General features: G+C 36.0%; 1 long non-coding RNA gene across 1 annotated transcript in view; it reads left to right on the forward strand.

The window, feature by feature from the left end:
* Window positions 1-11,242, forward strand: part of LOC128656447 (uncharacterized) — a 78,373-nt gene extending 67,131 nt beyond the window's left edge. Inside the window, exons 2-3 of the long non-coding RNA XR_008402006.1 lie at window positions 8,676-8,730; window positions 11,054-11,242. This is a non-coding gene — a long non-coding RNA (uncharacterized LOC128656447). The remainder of the gene's footprint in view (window positions 1-8,675; window positions 8,731-11,053) is intronic.
* The last annotated feature ends 8,050 nt before the right edge of the window (window positions 11,243-19,292 follow it).

Consider the following 19,292-nt stretch of genomic DNA (forward strand, 5'->3'; position numbering starts at 1 on the left):
GGCCGAAGTCCTCAACGAAGACGGGAGAAGTCTTCATCCAAGCCGGGTGAAGTGGTCCTCCAGACGGGCAGAAGTCTTCATCCAGACGGCATCTTCTATCTTCATCCATCCGACGCGGAGCGGGTCCATCTTCAAGACATCCGACGCGGAGCATCCTTTTCATCCGGAGTCTTCTTACTGAATGAAGGTACCTTTAAGTGACGTCATCCAAGATGGCGTCACTTAGATTACGATTGGCTGATAGAATTCTATAAGCCAATCGGAATTAAGGTAGAAAAAAATCCTATTGGCTGATGCAATCAGCCAATAGGATTGAAGTTAAATCTTATTGGCTGATCTAATCAGCCAATAGGATGGAGCTTGCATTCTATTGGCTGATTGGAACAGCCAATAATTTGTTTATTATTTTCTGTAATTTAGTGTTTGGTTTTTTTGTACTTTAGCTAATTGTATGTAATTTATTTAATTGTATTTAATTTAGGTAAGTTATTTAATTGTAGTGTAGTGTTAGGTGTTAGTGTAACTTAGGTTAGGTTTTATTTTACAGGTACTTTTGTATTTATTTTAGCTAGGTAGTTATTAAATAGTTAATAACTATTTAGTAACTATTCTACCTAGTTAAAATAAATACAAACTTGCCTGTAAAATAAAAATAAACCCTAAGATAGTTACAATGTAACTATTAGTTATATTGTAGCTATCTTAGGGTTTATTTTACAGGTAAGTATTTAGTTTCAAATAGGAATTATTTAGGTAATAATATTAATTTTTATTTAGATTTATTGTAATTATATTTAAGTTAGGGGGTGTTAGGGTTAGACTTAGGTTTGGGGGTTAATACATTTAGTACAGTATGGCGGCGATGTTAGGGACGGCAGATTAGGGGTTAATAATATTTAATTAATGTTTGCGAGGCGGGAGTGTGGCTGTTTAGGGGTTAATATGTTATAGTGGCGGCGACGTTGGGAGCGGCAGATTAGGGTTCAATAAGTGTAGTTAGGTTGTGGCAACATTGGGGGAGGGAGATTAGGGGTTAATAAATATAATGTAGGTGTCGGCGATATTGGGGGCAGCAGATTAGAGGTTAATAAGTATAATGTAGGTGGTGGCGATGTCCGGAGCGGCAGATTAGGGGTTAATAAGTATAATGTAGGTGGCGGCGATGTTAGGGGCAGCAGATTAGGGGTTAATAATATTTAACTAGTGTTTGTGAGGTGGGAGTGTGGCGGTTTAGGGGTTAATATGTTTATTATAGGGGGTTAATATTTTTATTTTTGTGTTTGCGATGTGGTAGGGCCTCGATTTAGGGGTTAATAGGTAGTTTACCGTGTTAGTGTACTTTTTAGCATTTTAGTTATGAGTTTTATGCTACAGCGTTGTACCATAAAACTCTTAACTACTGACTTTAAAATGCATTAGGGATCTTGGAGGTAGAGGGTGTACCGCTCACTTTTTGGCCTCCCAGGACAGACTTGTAATATCAGCACTACGGAAGTCCCATAGAAAAAAGACTTTACAAAGTTTACGTAAGTCGTTTTGCGGTAAGGCCAAGGAAGTGTGCGGTGCCCCTAAACCTGCAAGACTTGTAATAGCAACGGTAGTGAAAAAGCAGCGTTAGGACCTGTTAACGCTGCTTTTTCAGCCTAACGCACAACTCGTAATCTAGCCGAATATTTCCAAAATTAGCTTACAATATTTCTTGCAACCATATGTAATATGATCTTTTTCTTGAGATTTTACTGCCACCATCAAATCCCTTAGGCACTGAGAACAGAGCAGGATCTACTTGAGAGAAAATCTAATATTTAACATTAAAAAAAAATCACTGAGCATGTCCACCACTTATGGAAAAGAGTAACCAAATGTCCAGAGTTGTATCAGTAGGGAAAGATGAAGATATGTTCTATATAGTCAGGAGGGATCCCAGTATTATATAAATCTTATCCTGAGAGCAGATTCTACATTGCAAATTTAAAGCTAAATAATACTGGCATTTCTAAAAAAAATTTGAGGCTTGTATATGTGGGTATATATTATACATTTCTCTCATGCAGCTTGGGATGTCAGAGATGGACAAGTGTTATCTGAGAAAAAAAGAAGGCGTGAAACAGTAACCTCTTACAACACTAGTAGTAAAGCACTTTTGGTATAATCCATTGAATCATTGATCTTTCAATTGATAAAATGTCTTAAAGGGACAGTATTCACCAATATTCATATAACTGCATGTAATATACTTTATTATAAAGAAGAATATGCACAGATACTGATAAAAAACAAATATAAAACCTTTTAAAAGCATTCTTAGAAGCTCCCAGTTTAGCACTGTTGATGAGGTTAGGCTGGAACATCCAGTGAAATAGGCTGGGAAAGCATGAAAGGCAGAGACTTCCCCCTCCCCATGCCCTGCATATGAAAAGACCCATTACACAAACAAGAGTCTGTAGACATCCATATACATATAAAACTTTGGAGCTTGGTTGGGAGTCTAAAAATCAGCACAATTTTATTAAAAAAATAAGCAAAATATTTATGCAAAGAAAAATCTAGTGTACAATGTCCCCTTTAAGTTAAAAAATAGCATTAGGCAACAAAGAGAGTACATCTGAGGGTCAATGCTATTGTAGCTTTTGTTTTAAAGTGAATAAAGAAAACCTGAATCCAGCACAACATATGTGCTGCATCAATCACATGTCAGTGATAAACATGTAGATGTCCTTTTAACCCCTTTCTGCACTTAGGACGTTCTATGCCATCCTAACTGCACTGAGCTTTAACGCCCTTAGGACAGCATAGAACGTCCTCATATTTTGAAGCCAAAGCCGCTTCCTGAATGGGATTGTGGGCTGGAGGGCGTGCCTAGTGTCATAGGCATTCCCCCCAGACACAATCCCATCATTGAAATCACTTGATCGTGTGATTTCACTTTTTAACTTATTTGTTTACATTGGAACTTTGTTCAGTTGTAGACAAATAAGTCTGAGCAGGAAGGGGTTAATAGTTACTGCTAATTATATATCTTTTGAACTTTTGATTCGTTGTACCTTCAACTTAAAAGTTGTAAATGTTGACTGAAACAAAATCCCTGTTCATTTTTTTTTGCTTTCAGCTAAACAATGTGAAACATTTTAACCCATTAACAACCATTGCACCCTGTACATCGCACGGTCATAAAGGGTAACAAAGAATAACATGAGAATGTAATGAAGCAAATTTGATAAAAGAAGTACATTTTTTAAAATGTAGGTTTCATGTCCCTTTAATAATACTCGGTAAAACAACTTTGCAATATATTTACAATATTTATTCTGCCCCATTATCCTGAAATTTAATTCTGGAAGTTGTGGATTTTCCAGTCTATATAAATGTAGGAGCGCATGGTAGGATTCACAATTCCTCCCTAGCAAACATTAGAGATTTTGTTACCACAATGATAATTCCAAGCTCTTTCTTCTCAAGACTTGAGTCCAGATTGCCTCTCCCAAATAAGGAAAGTTCTGGGTGAAGGTTGACCATTGAAAAATAATTGAAGCAAACACATTTTTATTCTGCATTAATAGTGTCCACACCCTGATGATATATTAACGTATTGGAATACTGGAGACAATTTTAATTATAATGTTTACTGTCCCTTTAAAGGGTAATGAAACAGTGCTCTTTTAGTAAAAACTTTTAAAATGAGGCCACTACCTGCAGCTAGATAAGGGAGCAGACATGTTTGAAACTTAGGTTACATGTTGCCTGTTCTGAGCATGGGCAAACCTAACTCTCTGTTTATCTAGTATTAACTTAATAGAAAACCAGCTCATGTTACTCTAGAAGTTTTATGACATCACGTTATAAATGCCTTTCTACAGAGGCCCCAGTCTCCTCCAAATGAAGTTTAAAAAGATAATTAAAAGATAAAATCAATTTAAAATGATGAATAATAAGTATTTAAATTATTTATAATAAGCTTAAGCCACTGTTTAGTCTTGATTTTTTTATTTCAACAATATAAACAGACTGTTTTATATCCCTTTTTTTGTCTACCCAGAAATGAGGAGTACTCTTTACACATAATTAGGATCACATTTGGAGAAGGATATTAATAGAGATCTTATAATGACTTCTAACTTTTCATGGATAGAGTGATTGGGTATTTGGAACCCACTAATGCTATTATTGATTTATTAAACAAATGTATGAGTTAACTGTTTATTTTTCTCACTCTTGCAATTTTTACGGTAAATATGTTTATTTTTCTAATGATTGCCTCCCTCCAACATGACAGTAATAAGAGATGACAGATTCTACTTAAAGGGACAGTCCGCCATTTTTTTATTGTTTAAAAAGCTAAATAATCCCTTTATTACACATTCCCCAGTTTTGCATAACCAACACTAATATATAAATACACTTTTTACCTCTGTGATTACCTTGTATGTAAGCCACTGCAGATGGCCCCTTATGTCAGTTCTTTTGACAGACTTGCGTTCTAGCCAACCAGTGAGCACAGGAGTGAGCACAATGTTACCTATATGACACACATGAACTAGCAGTGTTTAACTGTGAAAATGCACTGAGATAAGAGGCAGTTCAACAGCTTAGAAATTAGCATATGAGCCTACCTAGGTTTAACTTTCCACAAAGTATACCAAGAGAGTGAAGCAAATTTGATGATGAATGTTAATTGGAATTTTTTTTTAATTGCATGCCCTATTTGAATCATGAAAGTTTAATTTTGACTTGACTGTTCCTTTAATTTTAAAACCTTACATGTGATTGGTATATTAGATGTAGCTTTCATGTTAGTCTATTTCAGACATCATGTGTATCAAGCATGAAGTCTCATTAACCCTCTGAAAGAACTTCACACGATTCTCAGGTATACCTTTATAAGACTTCACTGGATATGCTAGCAGCATGAGGGTTTGTTTCATTTTGTTTCTTATAATCATGTCAAGAACGAAGCTTTGGTCCTTAGTATTCATTTTACCTTAATTCATACTAAATGAAGTATAGGTGTTCTGGTTTTTGGGGGCTCTGGTTAATTTATTCAAGGTGTCACTGCCCCATATTAGAAGTGAGATCTGCGTCGTAATGTGTTTTTACATTTGTAAAAAACTGGCAAGATTGATAACCCAAAAACACTGTCTGTCTGGTCAGCAATCAGCAAGTTCTTAATAAAATTGTATTTACTTGGGGGCATGTCCAGCCTGCGGCCATGAGGAATCGCAAAAACAGAGGCTCCTATTACTCTAATGATAACCCATTGATTATCTAAGGAACTAATAATAATCCAAGATCCTTCTTAAGTGATCCTTCAGAGGGAAACATATCTCCCGAGATAGACTTCATTTCAAGGTGAATGCACTATCTAGAGCCCTAACTCAGGCGGTTAGTAAAATACGGTGGCAGCCTTGAGACAGCTATCGTAACCACAGTATGTACTAACACTATAGTGGGACTTGTGGAGGTGAGATATAAGTATGCCTAGAAAAAGGGAACTCCTGGAAAATTCTCTTTAAGATGCTGTTTGATGCGTCACATAAAAGTCACATTTAGAATGGAAGCGGCAGCTATATTACTCCTGAAGAAAATGGAGGCATCACTAGATGATCACTAGCTCAAACTCCATGTAGTATTTACAGAGGGAAGGAACCCCTGAGAAGCAGTTGCTGGTCCCTCACCTAAACACTTGTTATATCAACAGATGAGGATTTTACCAAACGAAGAAGGCGAGGGGGTGAGAAGAAAAGGGGGGACCTAAAGTAATAAAAATTAACTTTTAATAGTAGTAGTAGTAAATCCCTCATCTAAACAGCCAGAGCCTCTAGCAGCACTCCCAATACCTCACCACTCACCTGCTGCATGTGAACCCAAGGTACTCAGTCTTAATGCCTTAGTTACGCTCAGCAGCTCTCAGTATGGTTTTCTGGTGGAAAAGGATAGATTCAGAGAGTGTTTACGATGGGCACACCGTGAGTTTCTTCCAGGCGGTCACTTAATTGAATCATACAGTGCAAGCGGCATATCGGCTGGAGAAAAACACGAGACAGCCAACCTCATAGCTGATACTTGGAAAAGAGACCACACTCGTGGATCACAACCACTAATTCCCCAGATTGCTACGACTTGGCCGAAAAAATCACTACCGACATGAAGCTCAGCCAGGGCGCACAACCCACTGAGGGTACCTTGCTGAACATATTTCAGACTCTTGCAGTCATCCATTTAATTCAGCCACAATGTTTTCCTTGCACTGAGATTGGGAGTCGGCTAGAGTTTTAGAATAGTCCTTGTTTGTTTAGGTTTATAGCGTGACAAATTATTTTGCAAATATGCTCCTTTTGCTCGTTACTGTTTCAAGTATATTATGCTCACATTACGACTACAATCTCTGATTCTCAGTCTCATGTTATATATTTTTAATACAAAGGAGGTCTAGCCCCTAGCTTATTTAAACCGATTGATTTGAGAGAGGTGACCCTAGTCACTATCTGCCTGACTCTCATTATGATACATCACCACACTTTTGAGTTGTACTTTAAATAATTTTATAGAAGTTAACATAAGTTGGAATTCTAGTATACCATTAGCAGGGTTACTCCACTTACATTCAGCAGCAATGTAAGCGTAACATGCTATTTATAAATACCTATCTGGTCCCTGTAGACCCTCCTGTCGGCGGCTGAGATGTTGGGGTCTGTTGTGTCCAGAGCAGAATAGCTATTTTCAAGCAGAACCCCTGACACTATAATAGATAAATGGCATCCTCCCTACTCACAAAGAATGTATAATTTTCATTCTCATTCTGATGCTGTCACAGATGACATCAGGACCTTGTGAAGCTAAGGAGGTTTGTAGCACAGCGATGGACAACATTTTTAAATATATATGTCTATGAATATATACATATATATTTATGTGTTAATATGAGTATATACACATATGAACAAATACATATATATGTATATAACAATATACATATATATTTTCATTGTGTTCTATGGGAACACACAGTTCCCATAGACAGCAATGTAAAGGCACACCACTCCCACCAACTTTAAAGCCCAAAAACTGCTAGTACAGTTTTTTTTTTAAATAAAATAAAATGCTATATTCTATTTTTAATTAAAAAAAACTACAATGCCGTTTATTTTGAGGGCATTTGGGGCACTTTAAGAAAATTAACCAGAGATCTAATCTCTGGTTAATTTTTGGAGCGCTAATTGCACTTTTAATGGCTGGTTAATTATTGAGCTCAGCTCCCTCAAATTGGCAAATTTGCCAATTTGCGGGAGCTCAATAATTTAGCACTCCACTTGTAATCTAGCCCTTAATGTTTGCTTTTTTACCATCTCCCTATGTGCATGTGAAAACAGATATGTGAGGGCATTATAGACAGAAGGAATAGATATTTTATTCTCACTGGTTTTCTGTGGTTTGACATAAACAGGAATACAGTTTTGCTATCCCTTTAGAAGGTGGAGAAACAGTTTAGGCACATGTAATTATATAGCCTTTTATGAAAACTATCAGTTGATTATGAGTTGAAGATTACACCTCTATGCCGTACAAATGGATAACTCATTTCGGAAAAATATACATTTCTTATAGTCTATGTAGTGTATGGTGGGTAATTACTACTTCATTTACCTATTTAAGCTATTCTAAACAAGAAAAGATGGGATTTTTATTTCTACATTGCAGACTTTCTACAGAAAATAATACTCTGAGTTATATATATATATACATATATATATATGTGTGTGTGTGTAAATGTTTTGCTATTTATTTATTCATAACTGTTTCACAAATATTAATGTTGCACTAAGGTACTGAATATCAATAATTATTTAACTATAATGTTTGGGTTTATTTTTTATAGATTGTTAAAAAAAAACTGACTACAATATGTTAATAAATATCTGCTACGAATGTGATTTAAGCTCTTGTCTGACTTCCTATGGTATATAAATGTGTGGAATGTTAATTAGGATCTATGGTCTATCTCTAAATCTCCTTTACTGCAATAATCTAGGACACAGTTCCTCAAATAGGCTGATGCGTTGCAGACCAAAAATAATACATTTAAAAAATGATCTAGTAAAGAAAAAATGTCTGATACTCATTATAGAGAACTGAGAACATTATGGCCTCTAGTTATCAAGCTCCATAAGGAGCTTGAAGGCCCGTGTTTCTGGCGAGTCTTCAGGCTCGCCAGAAACAGCAGTTATGAAGCAGCGGTCACAAAGACCGCTGCTCCATAACCCTGTCTGCCTGCTCTGAGCAGGCGGACAGACATCGCCGGAAATCAACCCGATCGAGTACAATCGGGTTGATTGACAACCCCCTGCTGGCGGCCCATTGGCCACGAGTCTGCAGGGGGCGGCGTTGCACCAGCAGCTCTTGTGAGCTGCTGGTGCAATGCTGTATACGGAGAGCGTATTGCTCTCCACATTCAGCGAGGTCTGTCGGACCTGATCCGCAGTGTCGGATCAGGTCCGACAGACCTTGATAACTAGAGGCCTTGGTGTATGTTGAATAATTAAGTATTCAATTTAAAGAACTTTTTAAAAAAAAAAAAAAATCAATGTATTATTTGTGTGAACTAACAAATGAAAATGCATGTGACAAATGTGCTATCAGTTTTTTTATTATGTTTTATGTCTTGTGCTTGTTCCATAAAGGTGTTGCCTGGAATTCTGCAGAAGCATTGCTGTATTTTACCAGACAGAAACACAGGTAAAAAATGACTCTTGTTGTCTTGTCTGGGATGATTTTCCTTACTGTTAACTTGAATATTTTAAGTATTATAACAACAATAACTGAATATATTTGACAGCATTATATCTATATATTACTAGTAGAAATATATGATGATTCATTTTCCATTCATTTCCAATTAAAAAAAGCAGAACTTTGAGTAACAAGTTTATGTTTTAATTTTGTGTAAAAATGGTTTCATTTTAAAATAATTTGAAATCAGTGGGAGCACAATTTGGCTGATTTACAAATCTGTACCCCAAGTTACAGATAAGCTTATACTTTTTGTACTTTTCCAGTAATAGTCCTGCCAATATTAATTAACAATAAGCATACTGTAAAAGTGTCCAGCCATTGAAAACATTTTTTCTCATTATTTATTCTCTTATATTAAAAGTTTGTCAGTTATATTTCCATTGTAACTATGGACGTGTTAACATTTTTGCTGATAATGAATTATTGTCTTCTGTAAAGCATTAACTTTTCCTGTTTAAGACTTAAAGGGACAGTCTAGTCAAAATTAAACTTTCGTGATTCAGACAGGGCATGCAATTTTAAACAACTTTCCAATTTACTTTTATCATCAAATTTGCTAGGAAGGCTTAAACTGATTTCTAAACCGTTGAAAACCGCCTCCTAGCTCCGAGCATTTTTAAAGTTTTTCACATTTAGACTGTACTAGTTCATGTGTGTCATATAGATAACATTGTACTCATTCCAGTGGAGTTATTTAGGAGTCTGCACTGATTGGCTAAACTGCATGTTTGTCAAAAGCACTGAGATAGGGGGGCAGTCTGCAGAGTCTTAGATACAAGGCAATCACAGAGGTAAAACATATATTAATATAACTGTGTTGGTTATGCAAAACTGTAGAATGGGTAATAAAGGGATTATCTATCTTTTTAAATAATAAAAATTCTGGTGTAGACTGTCCTTTTAATGTCCCTCAGCAATTTACATTGACTTAAAAAATCTCATCCATGGTTATTATTTACTATCAATCCTCACTCTCATAGTACAGGCGGGGGTTTCTCTTCTCCGCATTTCTATAGCTGTTAGAAGATAGCGGTTACACAGGCAAGACTGAATGACAAATATTTAAAGGGGCAGTCTACACCAGAATTTTTATTGTTTAAAAATATAGATCATCCCTTTATTACTCATTCCCCAGTTTTGCATAACCAACACTATTATATTAATACATTTTTTTGCCTCTGTGATTACCTTGTATCTAACCCTCTGCAGACTGCCCCCTTATCTCAGGTCTTTTGACAGACTTGCATTTTAGCCAATCAGTGCTGACTCATTAAATAACTCCACAGGAGTGAGCACAATGTTATCTATATGACACACATGAACTAGCAGTGTCTAACTGTGAAAAACTGTCAAAATCCACTGAGATAAGAGGCAGTTCAACCTACCTAGGTTAATTTCCACAAAGAATACCAAGAGAGCAAAGCAAATTTGATGATAAAAGTAAAATGGAAAGTTGTTTAAAATCACATGCCCTATTGAAATCATGAAAGTTTAATCTTGACTAGACTGTCCCTTTTACTCCAGAGAGTAACCTTGTTCTAAGGACAAAAATACTATACTTTACCATCTCTAAAATGCAAGTATGAAATAACATGAAAGATCTTAATTGTGTGTTTGGTAAATGCCATTTCTCGATGTTGTAATTTCTGGTTTCTCGTTTCTTTAGATCACGTTAGCTGTACAGGGTATCAGGTATATGTATATTAATATAATATACATAAGTAAAAACTCAGTACCCCCCACTACTTACAGACTATACAAAAACAATTGTGTCTTGCTTAGTCAAAACTTTACAACTGCCGATTATTGGCAAAAATGTAAACGCATGCCCATGTAGGAGTATACTGAGCAAGAAATAAGAGCTAAAATGTGTTTGCGCTTTTAATTCTGGAAATCTTACAATATGCTCAACTAAACCATATTCATGTTGTATAATCTTAAGTTTTAAAACCATGATGTAACAGCTTTGGATGACTTGTGAAAACGTTTGTGAGACATCTGTTTCTATGAGAAATACTGAGTACATGCATCAGGGCAAATAAAGAATTATTTCATCATGATTTCAGTTCCAGGGTTGTCTGTTGCTTACTACTAAAATTGCTCTAAACTGTTTTCTCTGCAATTTGATTTCATATTACACGTTTGTTTTTTTTATAATGCTGCAGAATTATGAATATTTTAATGTATACAATTATGAGTTGTACACGCATGTTTTACATATGATTTCATTCATTATCAAAGTATTTATTTGAATTTCTGTTCCCAGGGTTGGACATATTAATCCTGAGATGTTCAAAAATGATAAAATATACTGAAACGTATACTGAAAAATAAAGAGAATTTGATGGATATATTTTATGGCCAAATGTATATTCACTACATGAAGTTATTTACACGTCTGCTGTCTTTTTAATCACTCAGAAATAATTAAACATGAATTTTCCAAAAATCTGAAGCGATTTCCTTGTTTGTCTTTGTTATGAAACCCAAATACTTGTTGGTGATATTGTGATTATAGAGTTTCTTGGTTCACTGTGAGAAATAATGCTAGGAAATCTATTAGAATGACTGGGGATAAAGTATTTTTGTATTGTCATGGCAGAGTGGAAAATATGCTTTTAAATGCGAAAATAAACTGTGTCCTTTGCAATTTGATTTCATATTACCCTTTTTTTTATAATGCTGCAGAATTATGGATATTTTAATGTATACAATAATATGTTGTATACACATATGTTTTACATATGTTGTTCATTCTCAAAGTATTTATTTGAATTCCTGTTCCCAGGGTCCGAGTATTTATTTGAATTCCTGTAGAATTCTGAGATGTTTAAAAAATGATGAATTATACTGAAAAATAAAGAAAAAGTGATGGATATATTTTATATGGCTACATTTATATTCTTTACATGAATTTATTACACGTCTGTTGTCTTTTTAATTACCCAAACATAATTCAATAATATTTTTCCATAAATCTGAAGCTATTTCCTTGTTTGTCGTGTAATGAAACACAAATACTTGTTAATGATATTGTGATTAGATAATTTTTTTGGTTTACCGTGAGAATTAATGCTATGAAATCTATTAGAATGCTATGGAATAAAGTATATCTGAAATGTTGTGGCAGAGTTTGAAATATGCTTTTAAATGTGAAAATAATTTAATTAATTAACCCCTTGAGTGCTAACGACGGCTCTTAGCTGTTGCTAGCACTCACCCAACTTGAGGGCAATCTGGGGGCTCCCACCCGCTCCCACCCCAGCGATCTGGCTTGTATAGTGACAGGCATCGCCGGGGCTTCACGTTTGATGTGGTGACATCACGCACAATGATGTGATGACGTCACTGCGCACCTTTATTGAAAACTGACAGTTATAGGGAGATTGGGGCATGCTGCTTAGAAGCCTGTATCTCAGGCATCTAAGCAGCTACAGACCCTCAAGACCCACCATTGGAAAGGTAATTGCCTTACCTTTCCAACTATATAAGTCTTGTAAAAAGTAATGTGGGGGTCTTTAGGGGCTCATAAATACAGATCAAAATTGCCTAGAGACCCCCAAAATCTATTTTTCGAAAAATAAACTAGTATATCTTTAAAAAAATATATATTGGTTTATGTATTCTAGCTAAATGATCACTGTAGTAATCAGTGTAAATGCAGTGATCACTTAGCTATGAAATGTCACATTCCCTTTTCCAATATGGCTCCTCCTGATATTATATTTGTAATTCCACGATCACCTAGATCATGTGGTTACAAAATACCAATGGTAGAGGGATGTTTTTATGAAAAACAAATAATATTTTTATTATCAGTCTTTTGGCCTGTGTGGTAGGTGAGTAAACATCCCCATAGTCTAAAATGTATATCTTTAATTTCTAGCAGCATAATTTATTTTAAAATATCTTTATTTTTGTAAAGAGAATTATGGCTATGTGTCTGATGAGTGCTGAGGAAGCAGCTGAGATTCTTATGAACTCAGACTCTGATTCCTTTTCTGATGACACATCTGCTGCAGAAGATTCTGACAACTTTTTTCCCTGGGCTGTCATTATATAGTGACAGTTCAAATAAGACAGATGAACTAACTGAGCTACGGCATGGCCACAGACAGTTCAGAGCTGTCAGTTCCCATGGCAGAGGGATGGCAACAACATCCACAGTGGCCCCACAGGATACTGTTGGAGTCATGGGAATGGGGGATGTTGCAACAGCATCCGCAGTGGTCCCCCTATTAATATTACAGTATTTACAAATTTAAAATTAACCTGGAGTCTAGGTGTTTGAAACATAAAGACAATGTCCTCTCTATCTAGCTTGACCTCTACTTCATTAATTTTATTTAACCAGTAATTGAGTTTATGCCAAAATTTTTGAATTTTTGGACAGCTCCAAAACAGTGAACTAATTCTGCCAATGGCATACTACATTTCTCACATTTATTCAATTATGTTTTGTCCCACTTTGCTTTCATTACTGGCGTAATATAAGCTTTATTGACCAATTTAATGTGCGATTCTCTCCACGCAACTGATAGCGTCGCTCGATCCACAAGATCAAAGCTTTTTTGGAGTCTTTCTACTGATTGATGCCAACTGAATGCTAACGCTCCTATTTTTGTCCATTCTTGAAACTTTTTAATTGTTTTTTATAAAAAAAGGAGATTGAATGATTACCTTGTTTATACAGATTAATCACTGTCTTTAGATTTTCCCATTTATCCCATTTATCCTCTACTTCCTCTTTATTAATTCCCTCAAAAAAATGTCTTATTTGTAGATATGCATAAAATTCTTTATTTATTCTTTATTAGGGATTCCAAATTCATTATTTAGATCTTGAAAAGTTCTACAGCCCTTAGTTTCATTATCTCTTAATTGATATAGAAATACTAAGCCCTTAGTTTTCCAATTATCAAATAATTTAGCGTCTATTGCAGGAATAAACTCCGGGTTCCCTTTTATTGTCAAATAATGTGAATATCTGGGATTAATATTTAATATCTGTAATATTTTATGCCATGCATAAATTACATTTTTTATCGTTTTTAAGCTTTTAACCTTTTCTGGCAGTTTTTCCCTGCAATGAATAAGGGCTTTTAAAGTATATGGTGTAACTAACTGTTCTTCCACTTCCGTTACTGCATAATAATCCACTTCTGTCAGCCATTCCATTAAAAACTTCCCCATGCACACTAAATTATATATTTCTAAATCTGGAAAGGCTAGACCTCCTCCTGACTTTAGAAGCATCAGATTATGTACGGAAAGAGCTCTACGTTTTTTACCCCATAAAAATTTTAAACAATTTTGTTTAAACATTCTAAGGTCCTTAGATTTAATAAAAATCGGTAAATTCTGTAACAGATACATTATTTTAGGGAATACTACCATTTTAATTAAATTAATTTTACCTGAGAGGGTCAATGGAAAGTTGGCCCATCTTGTCAGTTCTTTAAATACTTTCGTCCATATTTGAGGATAATTTACTGTATACCATTTATCTGGATCTCTGGCCAAAACAGTACCTAAGTATTTCAATTGTTCCTCAGCCTCTTTAAAAGGTGGATTCTTATAGCTATCTTTCTGCTTATATAACCACAAGATCTCTGATTTATTTATATTAACTTTATAGCCAGCAAAACTACCACATTTTTCTAATATTATTTTTTTTTACAAGTGTGATATTCACTTATTTGTTGCACACTTTAGATTTGTGATAAAAATACAAATAAGACCTCATTTGATGCAGCTAGGGGTGTAGTTTCTAAAAATATATAGTTTTGTTGACATATCTTAACTTCCCAGGCAACTAAAGCTGTTTAATTGCTGGCAATAATACATTAAATTTAAAGATGCTTTTTGTTAAGGTCTATCAAATTGACACGTCAGCAATAAAACAGTAGAAAACACAGTGAAATTTTATCATTTTCTGCTTATTTTAGACAGGTTACCTACTGCAAATATTTAGCAACACAGGTTTTGATGATAGAGTTTCGAAAAATAAAATTACAAACTAATTTGTATTGAGTATGGAGTAAAAAAATACACTTTATTCATATTTTATGCTTTATTTTTAAAACCTGTTGAGACATACGCATATAATAATGGTATATTTGGCATCTGCTAGGTCTGCTAAGAAAAACAATATATAGTTTGTATAGTTTATTCACAAAAACTGTACTTCTAAAAGTGTTTAAATGTGAACTGCAACAAAAAGCTCAAAATCAGCTTAGCACACATGTGGGAAATGGCTTAGCAGCCACAGGGTTAAAACAAACATTCCTGTCCACATTTTTAAGAATTAGGTTTAATTATTGATATGATTGATATTGCAAAGTGTAAAATTATCAAATCCACTATTTAGTTAACTATCTGAAAAAAGGAGATACAAAGAATAAATTAGGATTAAAGGGACAGTCTACACCAAAATTTGTATTGTTTAAAAAGATAGATAATCTCTTTATTACCCATTCCCTAGTTTTGCATAACCAACACAGTTATATAAATACACTTTTTACCTCTGTGATTACCTTCTATCTAAGCCTCTGCAAACTGCCCCCTTATTTCAGTTCTTTTGACGGAACATCCATTTTAGCCAATCAGAGCTGGCTCACTGGAACTCCACATGCATGAGCACAGTGTTATCTATATGACACACATGAACTAACACCCTCTAGTGGTGAAAAACTGTCAAAATGCCCTGAGAGAAGAGGCAGCCTTCAAGGGCTTAGAAATTAGCATATGAACCTCCTAGGTTTAGCTTTCAAATAAGAATACTAAGAGAACAAAGCAAAATTGGTGATAAAAGTAAATTGGAAAATTGTTTAAAATTACATTCTCTATTTGAATCATTAAAGTTTATTTTGGACTAGACTGTCCCTTTAACATGCTAAATACACGTGAATTTAAAGTATTATAATAATATTATTAGAATAATAACTATAATAATAACTATAGTTAATTGTTTCTGCTCTATGTACTATTATTATTATTATTATTATTTTATTATTATTATGATTTATTTGTACAGTGAGTGCAGAATTATTAGGCAAATGAGTATTTTGACCACATCATCCTCTTTATGCATGTTGTCTTACTCCAAACTGTATAGGCTCGAAAGCCTACTACCAATTAAGCATATTAGGTGATGTGCATCTCTGTAATGAGAAGGGGTGTGGTCTAATGACATCAACACCCTATATCAGGTGTGCATAATTATTAGGCAACTTCCTTTCCTTTGGCAAAATGGGTCAAAAGAAGGACTTGACAGGCTCAGAAAAGTCAAAAATAGTGAGATATCTTGCAGAGGGATGCAGCACTCTTAAAATGTCAAAGCTTCTGAAGCGTGATCATCGAACAATCAAGCGTTTCATTCAAAATAGTCAACAGGGTCGCAAGAAGCGTGTGGAAAAACCAAGGCGCAAAATAACTGCCCATGAACTGAGAAAAGTCAAGCGTGCAGCTGCCAAGATGCCACTTGCCACCAGTTTGGCCATATTTCAGAGCTGCAACATCACTGGAGTGCCCAAAAGCACAAGGTGTGCAAAACTCAGAGACATGGCCAAGGTAAGAAAGGCTGAAAGACGACCACCACTGAACAAGACACACAAGCTGAAACGTCAAGACTGGGCCAAGAAATATCTCAAGACTGATTTTTCTAAGGTTTTATGGACTGATGAAATGAGAGTGAGTCTTGATGGGCCAGATGGATGGGCCCGTGGCTGGATTGGTAAAGGGCAGAGAGCTCCAGTCCGACTCAGACGCCAGCAAGGTGGAGGTGGAGTACTGGTTTGGGCTGGTATCATCAAAGATGAGCTTGTGGGGCCTTTTCGGGTTGAGGATGGAGTCAAGCTCAACTCCCAGTCCTACTGCCAGTTTCTGGAAGACACCTTCTTCAAGCAGTGGTACAGGAAGAAGTCTGCATCCTTCAAGAAAAACATGATTTTCATGCAGGACAATGCTCCATCACACGCGTCCAAGTACTCCACAGCGTGGCTGGCAAGAAAGGGTATAAAAGAAGAAAATCTAATGACATGGCCTCCTTGTTCACCTGATCTGAACCCCATTGAGAACCTGTGGTCCATCATCAAATGTGAGATTTACAAGGAGGGAAAACAGTACACCTCTCTGAACAGTGTCTGGGAGGCTGTGGTTGCTGCTGCACGCAATGTTGATGGTGAACAGATCAAAACACTGACAGAATCCATGGATGGCAGGCTTTTGAGTGTCCTTGCAAAGAAAGGTGGCTATATTGGTCACTGATTTGTTTTTGTTTTGTTTTTGAATGTCAGAAATGTATATTTGTGAATGTTGAGATGTTATATTGGTTTCACTGGTAAAAATAAATAATTGAAATGGGTATATATTTGTTTTTTGTTAAGTTGCCTAATAATTATGCACAGTAATAGTCACCTGCACACACAGATATCCCCCTAAAATAGCTATAACTAAAAACAAACTAAAAACTACTTCCAAAACTATTCAGCTTTGATATTAATGAGTTTTTTGGGTTCGTTGAGAACATGGTTGTTGTTCAATAATAAAATTAATCCTCAAAAATACAACTTGCCTAATAATTCAGCACTCCCTGTATAGTGCCGCAAAATTTGCTAGCGCTGGGTACAGAGATAGGGTATACAATGAAAAGGGGTATACTAGTAAAAGAGGAAGAGGGCCCTACACCTAAAAGCCTACAGTCTACAGGTTGAGGGTTCAGAGACATAAGGTTTGGAGCAACTTGTGGATTGTAGTTGCAGCAGTGAGTCAGGCATTTCAAGATTTATTTTGGGTAGGATGAAAAACAGAAGAGAGATGGTAAGCCTCTCTGAATAGGTTGGTTTTCAAAGAGTGTCTGAAGCTATTCAAGGTTAGAAACAGTCTTAAGGAGTGTAGTAGAGAGTTCCAAAGGACAGGAGCAGCACATGAGAAGTCCTGGTGACAGGAGAGGGACGTAGAGATAATAGAAGTGGAGAAGCGTAGGTCAGAGGTTGATAGAAGAGGACGAGTTAGTATTTGGAGATGAGAAAGGAAATATTTTTGGGAGTGGGACTGTGCTTCATAGGTTAGGGTTGATACTTTAAATAGTTTTCTGGAATGTATGGGGAGCCAGTGTAGAGACTGGCAGAGTTGAGCAGCTGATGCAGGTCGATGACTTAGGTGGATGAGTCTAGCTGAAGCATTCATAATAGAATGGAGGGGAAGAGGCGGTGTTTGGGAAGGTAATTTAGAAGTAGATTGCATTAGTCAATGCAAGACAAAATGAGGGAATTATTATTTTTGCAGTTTCTCGATTAAGGAAAGGTTGCATTCTGGAAATGTTACGTAGGTGTGCACAGCAGGATTTGTTGATCACTTGTATATGTGAAGTGAATGTGAGTTCAGAGTCAAGTTTGACCCCAAGACAGTGGACCTGTGGTGAGGTGTTGAGAAACAGACAGATTGAGTTGGAGATAGTACGAGGACATACACAAGGAAATTGCAGAGACACAGTTAGTAGTAATCTGGTTGAGTAAAGAGGGAGAGATATCAGGAGAGGACAAATAGGTTTGAGTATCATTAGCGTACAAGTGATACTGGAACCCAAAGGAGTATATAGGTTTTCTAAAGAAGGATTTGTAGAGAGAAAAAAGCAAGGGACCCAAGACAGAGCTTTGTGATAACTAACTGAGAGAGGCAAAGGATCAGGGGATATTCTGTTAAAGGAAACTGTAAACAAAAGGTTGGAGAAATATGAAGCAAACCAGGAGAGGGCTGTGTCTTGGATACCAAAAGAATATAAGATTTCTAAGAGGAGAGAATAGTTAACTATGTTGAAATCAGCAGATAGATCCAGGAGAATTAGTTAGGAGTAGTGTCCTTTTGCATTAACTGATAGCAGATCATTTGTTACTTTAGTAAGAGCAGTTTCTTTTGAGTGTTTAGGGCAGAAACCAGATTGTAGTGGATTAAGTTAGGTGATTATACACTAGTTGTTCTAATGATTTAGAGGCAAAAGGGAAGTAAAGAGACCTGCCGATAGTTAAAAGGGTTGGAGAGGTCAAGCAAAGCCTTTTTTAGGATTGGTGTGATTGATACATGCTTGAATGTATCAGGACATGCACCCGTGGTGAGAGGCTGGTTAAAAGATGGGTTAGGTCAGGGGTTAGAGAAAAAGAGAGAGGGAAGACGTCACAAAGTAATAGGGTCAAGTGGACAGGTTGTGAGATAAACAGAAGAAAGGAGTATACATACTTCTTCCTCTGTTACAGAAAGAAAGTAGCAGAGAGCTTTGTTAATAGAAGGGGGAGTGTAGGAGGGCTGGGTTTTAGGGGTGTAAGGGAGAGAGCTCTTTTCTAATTTTGTCAATTTTATTTTTGAAAGGATCAGCAATAATCTGAGCAGTGAGTTTGGTAGTGGGCGGATTTGCAGGTGAGTTAAAGGTGGAGAACAGCCTTCTGAGGTTGGATGCATGAGTTGACACAAGGGAGGAGAACTAGACATGTTTGGCCAGAATTTCCAAT

This window comes from Bombina bombina, chromosome 4 (genome assembly GCF_027579735.1).
Source record: "Bombina bombina isolate aBomBom1 chromosome 4, aBomBom1.pri, whole genome shotgun sequence".
Classification (NCBI taxonomy): domain Eukaryota; kingdom Metazoa; phylum Chordata; class Amphibia; order Anura; family Bombinatoridae; genus Bombina; species Bombina bombina.